This window comes from Amphiprion ocellaris, chromosome 2 (assembly GCF_022539595.1).
Source record: "Amphiprion ocellaris isolate individual 3 ecotype Okinawa chromosome 2, ASM2253959v1, whole genome shotgun sequence".
Lineage (NCBI taxonomy): Eukaryota > Metazoa > Chordata > Actinopteri > Pomacentridae > Amphiprion > Amphiprion ocellaris.
Window position 1 is genome coordinate 27,870,637 of NC_072767.1, and position 11,480 is coordinate 27,882,116.

Genomic DNA, 11,480 nt, shown 5'->3' on the forward strand with positions numbered 1-11,480 from the left:
CTGCTGCCACATCTTTGGCAACCATTACTGCCTTTTTCTGTGACACGGTTTTTGATATGTCACCTTCTGATCTGACGCGGGTTTCTGCTGGTCTCGCCTCAAGGGGTCGGGGGGTAGGCTGCGCTTGCAGAAAAGTCGGCGAGAAAACGAGCACTTTGCATTCAATTGCTCCCCGTTTGGTACTTCTTTCCCCACCGCATCTGAGGAAGAGAGCAGACAAACAGATATCCAGAGGAGCCTTCTCTCCTTTTTCATCCCCATTGTCAAGTTAATTTACAGCAGAATCTTCCTGGATGCAGGATGCCAAGTGAGTTATTGATTATTTTCCTCCCGCTCTCAGAGCCATCATCCTGAGCCTTGATGGAACAATGAGGGAGGGTTGGGCCCCAGAGGTATGGAGGACTAAAAGTGCCAAAATTAAATAAATAAATACATCATTAAATAATTAATTAAATATGTCATTAATTAATTAAAATTGGAATTAAATATTTCATTAATTAATTAAAATTGGAATTAAATATTTCATTAATTAATTAAAATTGGAATGAAATACTTAAATGTGTTATTAAATAAATATATCATTAAATAATTAAATATGTCATTAATTAATTAAAATTGGCATTAAATATGTCATTAATTAATTAAAATTGGCATTAAATATGTCATTAATTAATTAAAATTGGCATTAAATATGTCATTAATTAATTAAAATTGGAATTAAATACATAAATGTGTTATTAAATATGTCATTAATTTATTAAAATAACAATTATTTTAAGTAAAAAACATATTTCATTATTTCACTATTTAATTAATTATTTCATGGTCCTTGCGTTGCAGTGGATCATGAATTTATTTTATCTGTCAACCTCGCCCGTCAAAGTCGGTGGGCGGATCCTAACACCTGATTGGTTACCCTGCACATCAAGTCAAGGCAAATCGATTCCAGATAATGGATTGACGCAGAGCTTGTGAACACATTCCGATACACTGGGTGGCGCTATTCACCTCTACGTTGGTTTGGATACTCAATAAAACAAAACTTTATTAGCAACCGCTAAAGACTCGGTCCTCTTTCCCAAATGTTGATACATGCGGTGCAAGACAAATTTTCCTTTAGCATTTCCTTTAGCATCTACTCGGCGCGCCACGGCTCGTCTCGGTTTAGTTGTTTTTCCATTACATTGAGTACCACCTCATCGTGGTTTGAGTCGTCATAGCACGGTGGCCCGAAAGTCCCTTACCGTCATTTTTGTGCGACACAAACGCAATGCAACAATGTACATGGAGGCGATAGTACACCTGCTGCTCGGTCTGTGGCTTTCTGTCAGATTCAGAGTAATAGAAGAGTCGGAGAAAGCTGAGAGCGGCGAGTCGAAACACTCAAGAGACACACAGGAGAGTTTGGGAGGCGATACAGCAGTATCAAGCTGAAGACAAGAGGATATGAACGAGACGACATATAAGGGTAAGCTAATGCTAGTTCGCTAGCTATCGTGTATCAGTCCTGTGAACGACCCTGTAATGGCTGCAGTTTATCGCTATTAGGTATTAAACTATGTATGCTGTGTATGTGTTTCAGATGCTCTCTGATGAGACTTCATGGGATTTACCTGAAGCAGCAGCACATGAGCCTGCAGTAGCACAAGGTGTAGAGGAGGAGGGCAGAGATGTACAGGATGCACTGATGCACTACGTGTCATGCAAAGTTATTCTTCTTGTTATACTTCTGTTTTTCTGTCCCCGGACCGCTATTGTTTTCTTTAATGCAATTCTGACAATAAACTTTTGTAGATGTGTCTATGCTATTGTTTGTTTGTGAAGGTTAGCAAGATTAAATAAAAAATTAAACGCCAAAACATTAAAACAGCTGTTTTAAGAAAATTCCAGTTTGATAAATCAGTATTGCTTTGGTGTAATTCAGTCACCAGAATTATGAACCATAAAGGAGTTTGTGTTAAAACATGTTAAATCCCATTAAACACAAATACATTATTAGGGAATATAGAATTGTTTGGTTCAGACTGTTGACTCTTTTCCTACCAGTGTCTTAACAGACAAAATGAAAAGTTATGATGCAATCACATAAGTCACAAAATAGTTTATTAGTCAGCAGCAAAATCAAAACTATTTACAATGTGCAAAGTACAAACTGTGGTGGGCCTCTCCTACAGTGGAGGGCTAAAAGTAAAACTATATACAACTACAGGTGCTGGTCATATAATTAGAATATCATGAAAAAAGTTGTTCATTATTTCAGTAATTCCATTCAAAAAGTGAAACTTGTATATTATACTCATTCATTACACAGAGACTGATATATTTCAAATGTTTATTTCTCTTAACTTTGATGATTATACCTGAATACTAACAAAAATCTCAAATTTGGTATCTCTGAAAATTAGAATATTGTAGAAAGGTTCAATATTGAAGACACCTCTAATCAGCTAATTAACTCAAAACACCTGCAAAGGCCTTTAAATGGTCTCTCAGCCTAGTTCTGTAGGCTACACAATCATGGGGAAGACTACTGACCTGACAGTTGTCCAAAAGACAAGCTTTTTCGTGATATTCTAATTATATGACCAGCACTTGTAAATCTCAAGTCTATGGGAGGTGGACTCGCTCACACTCGCCGGCTGCCCACTGCCTACCCAGCTACCCCAGCTGCCCCAGCACACCCAGGAATGACTGGTTGAAGGCAGTATTCTGGGCCAGCTTCATTCTCTCTTGCCTCGCTGAGGAGCAACCAGATGTTCTCATCATGCTGGGCATGACTCCACTCCTCCTCAGCCTGCATCTCCACAAGTACGCTAGGAAGGTCCAATTTTCTGTGGCCCCCTTTCCTCTTGCCTAGACCAAAGACAGAAAAGTGATCAGAGTCAGCTTTAATGGCCAAGTAAGTACACAATATACACAGAATTTGGTTTCGGCTGTTGGTGTCATCCTAGGAATATGGAAGAGAATAATAAAAAATAAACAATAGAAAGAGGAACAGGGAGGAAAAAGAAATAGTAGTAAAATAGAACACAATATAAACAGAAATGTACAGCTAGACTGGAATGTATGAACACATTAGCAAAATGGTAATTGCTATAAACACAGTAGTGGCGATTTTTGTGTACAGGGCTCTGTAGTCCAAATGTCCAGGGTGAGTGGGGTCTCTGATGATGTTTTCTGCAGTCCGTACTATGGGCTGTAGTCTGTTTCTGTCCTGCTGTGTGGTTGATCCAGAGGTGCACAGGACAGATTGTATGACTGCAGTGTAGAACTGGATCAACAGCTCATGTGGCAGGCCATGTCTCCTCAGCTGTCGTAGGAAATACATCCTCTGCTGAGCCTTTTTCAGGAGGTCCTGAGAGATTGTAGTCCCCAGGAGCTGGAAGGACTCCACAGCTATGATGTGATGTGTTTAGCCACCCGTCCATCCATTTTCAATCATGATCATGTCTTTGATACTTTAATAAACTTCTGGCACTCTTCGCTTTAACCAAAGCACAAGCAGTAACTGCTCCACCACAAACAAAAACGACGTGGTGTGAACTTCATTTCATCCTGTGCACATTTTGGAGTTGCTAAGAAGAGCTGTGTTTTCTCATTTTTATGTATATTTTCATTCAGTTTCACAGCTACCTAGTGACTATAAGAAGAATGGTTGCAATACTACACCGCACCAGAACGTAAATTAATTAGAGTGACTTACTTGTTAAATCAATGGAAAATAAATGCAGCTGCATGTGTTCTGTTTATGTGTCACTGTAGCTACATGTAGCTTTCATCAGGCGTTCCTGAGCTGGCTGCTGCACAGTTTGCATTTACACCTGCCTCAATTCTTGGTCATTGGTCTCGTTGTTCTGATCATGCTTGCAGGCATTTACACCTGTAGTAATAATAATACGAAAATCAACCATGCTCTCTGTTTACCGTGTCTTACCGGTGATAAGACGTTGCTGTGACGTGCTGGTGTCGGTGTCCGAGCTGGTGCTGGAGAGGAGACAGGGCAGCCGGGGGCTCCGCGACGGAGGTGGAGTAGGCTTCGCATGTGGAAAGGGATTCTTGAACAGAAATAAACACTCACTCTAAGTACAAGAAAAACACGGCATGCTGACTGAAGTATTAGCTTCTGAGAGCTAAACGTTAGAAACAGCAGCACGAAATACAAGCAGAGCACGGAGTTAGCGCCGATGGCTAACTAGCTATCTTATTGTCTGCTACAGGAGACAACGACGTTACTTTCTAAAAATACTTGTTTGCTTAAAAGAAGGTTGCCACCAATGGAATAAATGATGTATAAGTTTCTTGAAGTCACAAAACACTCACCGTCCTCGAACGTCTCCAACAATGCAGCGGCTGAGTCTCCCTCCTGTTGCTCGCCGGTGCGGTGCCAGTAAATAGCTTCCATTAAACCTCTTCCAACACCTCCTGGTTGACCCACGCCGGCCGTTGTGGTCCTGGGTGGACCGATAGTCACTTTTGAGCTTTTTCAGCTTCTCCCTACACTGCTTCTGTCCTCTTTATATACAGTCTACTGTATATGTGAGCGGCCATCCGCTCAGAGACCTCCTGATAAACTTTCTCCGTCCAGCTCTCTCTGTATTCTTTGGTCCGCCACCAAAGACAAAGTCTCGACCTCTTCATTCACCCACGGTACAAGTCTGGCTGTCACATTAAAATTATGAAGAACAGAGTTTCGTGAAGAGCAATGCACACCGTCGCTGTTTACAGTCATTTTTTAATGCAGGATTTTGTTTTCGTGCTGAAGTTGCTCTGTGTCGTCACTCCCTGTCCAATCAGTGGGCTGCACTATGTAAACGCCACATTATCGGCTCATCTCAGCTCGCTGGGAACCTCAGCCGAGAAGGTGCTGAAAATTAGTCCGTATGGAAACGCTCGCAAACAAAGATGAGACGAGCCGTACCGTGCCGAGTAGATGCTTGTGGAATCGCGGCTAAACAAAGACGAGCGGAGCCGTGCCGCGCCGAGTAGGTCCTAAAGGAAAAGCGCTCGACACTCCGAGCATCGCTGCAATTTGACAGGCTGGTAATCCACAAAGAACGTGATGTTCCAGAACTTCCCTCGGTATGCCAAACGCCCTGGTCCCTGTGTGTGCTCCTGTTGCACCCTGGTACCAGAAAACCGGCGGAGTACTTCCTCTAAATTTGCAGTCACTCTACGGTCAACATCTTGGTCGGAAAGTGCGGAAATAACTTCAACAACGTCAATAAATTCCTCTGCTTTACACGCTACATGCTCGCGGTAAGCAGGTCCTGCTTCCACATACTCTGCAAGGTCTAAAATATCTCTCACCAACTCTCTAGAAAGTTCACAGCGACTCTCCCTCTACACAGCCTCCATGTTTAGAAAGACTTCTACTTCCGGTTTCAAGGCAGACAAAAGCAGTGGATTAGACTAGATTCACGTTAGTCCCGCCCACGGACTTTGACGGGCGAGGTTGACAGATAAAATTAATTCATGATCCACTGCAACACAAGGACCATGAAATAATTAATTAAATCGTGAAATAATGAAATATGTTTTTTACTTAAAATAATTGTTATTTTAATAAATTAATGACATATTTAATAACACATTTATGTATTTAATTCCAATTTTAATTAATTAATGACATATTTAATTCCAATTTTAACTAATTAATGACATATTTAATTATTTAATGATATATTTATTTAATAACACATTTAAGTATTTAATTCCAATTTTAATTAATTAATGACATATTTAATTCCAATTTTAATTAATTAATGAAATATTTAATTCCAATTTTAATTAATTAATGACATATTTAATTAGTTATTTAATGATGTATTTATTTATTTAATTTTGGCACTTTTAGTCCTCCATACAGAGGAGTGGTATGTACAACTCTGTACACGCCACTTTACACTTGTAGTCACTGTCGGGAACATACAGCGGAATTCAATTTACACTGCTTTTAGACAAATGTAAACATACCGCATGCAACGCGCAAGTGCAAATCTCAGTAGTGTGGGGTCATCACACGCAGGCAGGCAGGAATGTGATTTGACTTCCACTAAAGGATGTGTAAATTAGACAGGAAAAGATACTTTTTATGAGAAGTACATTCTCAAAACAATAGCTGTGAAAACACATTTTTTGACTGTAAGAAAAAAAAAAGACAATTTGATAACAGCAATGCGATGACGGTAAAACCGGCATCAACACAATGGAAGCAGTTCAAATCTGCCTTTGTTTTACTGCTAATTTAACAAAATAAATTAATTCCTTTGCAGGGGGAATGTCAGATTTAGAGAGCATCTGGGGAAGGCTGAGTTTCTGGAGGAAAATGAGGAGGAGTGACCCGGTGGAACATTGTCAGAAAGTCAAAAAGCCTCCCTGACTCGACTAATCCCTTCGACTGTGAAGTACTCCCTCCTGTGATTAACTGTCTAATGAACATGCACAAAGACAGCAATGAAATAGGTCAGAATAATGCTTCCTAGGCAGCTTGGTAAGACTTTTGTCCTGTGATGTTGTGTAGATTAAAAATTCTTCCTCCATTCCCTCAGAGGCAAACATTTAACCAAAAGATTAGGGCAAATAAAACACTTGGCCTTCAATCATTAACTGCCTCAATCTGCATGTTGCCATCCTTTAAGGTGAGCATTTACCAGAAGAAAAGCCTAAAGAAATCCTATACTGCAGCGTATATTCATCATACGTTGATCGTCATCTGCTTGCATGCTCTCACATTTTTATAACAACATGTTTCCGCTTCACACTGTGATCGTATAATACAGTATATAACACTCCTCTCCTCAGTCTGTGGTTTACATCAGTGTTTGCCAACAGTTGGCTCAATCAGTTTTATACTGTGTCATCAAAAGAAAATCAAACAGAGGGATTGTTGCTTTTGATGTGAACAGATTAAACCATCAAAGATTTTAATTGTTTCTAAAACGCTTTCAGATCTTTAGTATTCCCTTTGCTGAGACCGTCTTCCATCTGTCTCGCTGTACCATGAAGCGGGATGCAGCTGCACACACAGGACAAATGTAAGGCTCTGATAATTACGCTCTGCTCACACATTAGAGGCTAAAAGTTCTGCTACTCCCATTAAGTTTGGACCTATTAATTCACCACTATAGTCTGTACTAAAGATCAAACGATACACATTTCATCTTTGGTTAACAAACTTAACTCTTTGATTGTCACAGGAGTTGATGATGCTCTGATGAAAATACCTGCCCTCGTACTTTCTTCACAGCATGAAGAAATTAGTCTTTATTTAACCAAGAAACATCTCACTGAGATTAAGAATTACACATAAAACAATTTAAAGACGGAGGTAAAGACTGTCTGTGCAATAACCACAAAGAAAGCAATGGCGTGTTTAGCTAAGCTAATGAGCTAACGGGACCAAGAGATTAGAGTCAGACAACACAGCAAAGACACCTTTTTTTTGTTTCTCAATATGTACAATATGAATTATTTGGTGTTAGAGATGACGGTGGGAGAATTTGTGTGACCCCACATTATTTGGATCATACAAATTGTTAAAACTGCAAGCTTTGTCCTTAGCTTTTTTACTGACAACACAAATGACAATATGACTGCAATGCTAGAATTCTACTGCAAGCTATAGTTCACGAATAGAAAACCAAAAGAACCTTATAAAAATGTACTCATTGCATTAGTTTCAGCATTGGATGTAGATTTTTTAATTTACTTGTATAGTTCAGTACAAACACATACCTTAAACTTAGGAAGACCCAGAACTTAAAATAGAACCAGAAACATAGACACAGATAATGAAAGGAAATTTTGAGTTATGGTTTTTCTTTTGTGTGTTAAATGTGTGAGTGAGATGGTCCGTCTTGTCCACTCATACAATCAGTCATTGGCACATATGTCTTTATAAATCTCTTCCTGGTCCGCATGTTTCACATCTACGGATCTATATCTGTCAAAAAAGAACAGGAAGCTGTTGTGTTTCCCCTCAGGACTTCCTTCTGCTCTATGTTCCCAGAACCCCTACTGAACTGGGAAAAGGGCGTTTAAGTACGCTGCTCCCTTTGCTTGGAATCAGACAAAAATTGGTTGAGTCTTAAAGAGCTGATTTCACCAAACGAATTCAAAGCAACTGTATGTGACTTGGAGGCAGACACATTCAGGTATTGATCACTGCTTGATGACATATTTTTGTGATGTTATGATACTGTAATGCTCAATGACACTCCTCCTGTTTGAAAAAAAATTAGTGAAAACCTTTTTTTTTTTTTTAAATGTTTTTTTTAAGCTTTTTTTTGTGTCAAATCTGAGGGTTTGCTAACAACCTGTTGAATAGCTTGACCTCTGGTGTTTCCTGGTCAAATGGATTTATTTTTTAATTGATAATGATAAGCCATGTTCCATAAGTGATATATCATATTTACCTACAGAACTGATGGTTGCTGTTAGGAAAATGACATTCTCCTTAAAAGTATTAACTGAAACTGATATTGATTTCCTCAGTGAGAATGTGTCCCATTATTTGGAACTATTCCCATTAGTCCAACCGACACCTCAGTTAGCTGATATTATTGACCGATGACAGATACATCGGTGTCTGCAATATGTCCCGACATGAAAACTTTTTTTTTAATCGAACACAATACAGAAAAAGATTCTTGGGCTAATTCAAAAAGGGTGTTATTGCATAGTTTTTTATAATGTAAAGCAGCTCAGACTCCATTGTTGACAAACCTTTCAGCACTGTCTGCAGCACATGTAGCAGAGTCACAGTGCTGCTGAGTCAAGCAGGTTCTTCATTTTAAGCTGCATACTAGTTTGTTAAATACGTTACTGGAAATTTACCAAACAATGACCCTACTGTTTTCTATTTTCAGTATAACTCCAACATACTATATGTATATATAATATTTACAATATTGGCCAATATATCAGAATTTCTTACTCAGTGAAATTGGTACTATATGAAAACAGTACTGGTTGAACTCTAATTCCTATAGTTTCAAAACAATATACATCATTGTTATGTGATACGAACAATGACCAATTCTGAATGATTCATTTGAAACAATGCAGTTAGTAAACCACAAAGGCTGCAGTTTAGAATAAATGTTGACAATCATTCTATTGATTGTGTCTCATGCAGCTTTGCTCCATCATATTTTCAGTGAAACCACAATAAATTTTGAATTCAAGTTTGATTTTCCAAAATTATGGTGCCAATTATTTTGCAATATCTACCAGAACAACTGCAACTGGATATTTTTTTTCCAAATCGCTCAGCCCTGGACTGTGATGTCTGCTACCCTTTCCCACCTCCATATATAAGAGCCAAATTGGGGCAATTAGAAACGTGAAAGTTGCTGGAGTGGTAGAAGTGCCGAAACTTTGCGCTGGCAGTAATCTTGGCTTCACAGTGGGTCTTGGCCCAGGCTTCAACCTCTGTCTTTTATCTTGCCTTTGTCGGCATGGCTGCGTTGAAACAGAGACTGAACACGTCTCCTCCCTCCTCTGGTGTGGCTCCACAAAGATGATTCCCTTCTAGTAACAAGCCTCTGCCCCACATCACCGCAACCATCAGCGCTGCACCTCGCCCCACCTCTCCCCCCACCCCGTCCTCCTTCTTCCTTGTTCCCCAGCTCTGTGCTTAGCAAACATCAAAGGGACCTATCATACCCCAATGGTTTAAATCTTTTAACAGGGAATAACAGCCGGAGTACATCCAGACCCCTCGCGTCCCACAGCCATGTCACCATGTGTTCCTGCAATGATCGCCAGGGGAGAGGCTCTGGCCGGGTGGAGATCTTTTCTGGTGGTGCGTGTTCTCTCTGCAGGACCGTGAGGGGGGCCCTGGCACTGTGATCAGGGGCCAGGCCAAATTCTGTTTGAAATGTGAATGGGCTAATTTTCATCAGCCTCGCTCATGCTAGGGGAGGTCCCAGGTGCCACAGCATGCCAAGGGTCATCATTATAAGACAGCTGCCTTCAAAAAAAAACTATATATATATTTTTATTTTTTATATATATATATATATATATATATATATATATATATATATATATATATATATATATATATATATATATATATATATATATATATAAAAAGTGGGCAGCATCTTGTGGTAGTGTTTCTCTTTTATTCTTTTATTATTTCAATGTTAAATTCATAAACATAAATTAATAATAACAAAAATTTATACAGCCCACATGCTCCTGGCTCCCACATCTTCACTTTTTCTTTATCAGTCTTTCTTCTTATTTCACCCTCTCTCTTCTTCGTCTTTTTTTTTCCCTCCTTTGCTGGTGTATAAACAAACAAAATAGTGACTGAAATGTGGAGACGACCCAGTGCGAGATATGTGGTGGTGGGTGTTGGGGGGGGGGGTTCATATCTGATTTGAAATTCAGACGGATTCCATGATCAAAGGAGGCTCAATATCTCTCAGCTGTTCAAAAGGACTTGTATAAAACAAATGTGATGTGACCAAGTGTAGAGGAGCACTCATTAAGAGCTAAAGCAGATAATGACAGGTAAGATGAGGAGATGGCGCTGTGCTCTAATTCTCTCCCCCCACTGAACAGGCATTTGTTTGCTTTTGCGTGTGTTTTTGTGTGTCTTCCTCGCGCCTGCGTTTTTGTTGCTTTTGATATTGATTAGGGAGGGAATAGGAGAAGAGGTACACGAGGGTTTCAGACACCGCTATCCTGCTCCCTTTTGTCAGACACAGCCCTTGAGTTCTTGCTGTTGTTTCTCTGCCATGAGCCAGCACGGGGAGTTTGGGTTGCTTTGCACACAAAGTCACAAGGAGCTAAACGCCTCCCTTTAGGGTCTGCAGGGTATAAACCACCCCATTGTTTTCTCTTTTTGCGTTGTTAGGAGAAGTGAGCGAATGTGAGTTTTACACCCACCTCGTCAAGGCTTTCCGTAATGAGACAAACTGTATGCATTTACAACTAGACGAAAAATACATCAATCTAATGAACCGACTACTCCGGAGAGTAAAATAATACATGTACTTTTCACTGCGGATCCACACCAGGAGAGCAGCAGCGATATGCAAAACAAAAACTGATATTATTGAGCATTATGTTTGACGTTGGGCCTTTTTTTTCTCTTTTCATACAAGTCTTTTGCCCCTGCCTTTCTGTTTTCGGGTCTTGACCTTCTGCGAGCGCGCGGCTCCAAATGAGCTGGGTCAGTTTTGCAGTCTTTTTGTGCTTGGAGGAGCCATGAAATATTCAGGCTTAGTGCTTCCCTGAGACCAGGCTGGTGGCTGTGGCTTTGTTAGCACGCCTCGCCCTGCACTCCTGTCCACTGTCCACTCTGCACCTTGAACCGCGATGCTCTTGAGGGGGTGAAATTCAGGAGTCCACTTCCTCCAAACATAATGTCCCATTTTCTGCTCATCTTCACCGAAGGTTTTTCCTTCCCTACTCGACCAGAATTTGCTGTGCAATTCCTCCCACCTCATTGCTCGGATAGTAGC

General features: G+C 40.1%; 1 long non-coding RNA gene across 1 annotated transcript; it reads left to right on the plus strand.

The window, feature by feature from the left end:
• The first annotated feature begins 403 nt into the window (after positions 1–403).
• LOC129349830 (uncharacterized) lies at positions 404–1,803 on the plus strand. The gene is made up of 2 exons (XR_008602982.1): positions 404–1,468; positions 1,583–1,803. It is a non-coding gene; the product is annotated as an uncharacterized LOC129349830 (long non-coding RNA).
• Positions 1,804–11,480: the final 9,677 nt, after the last annotated feature.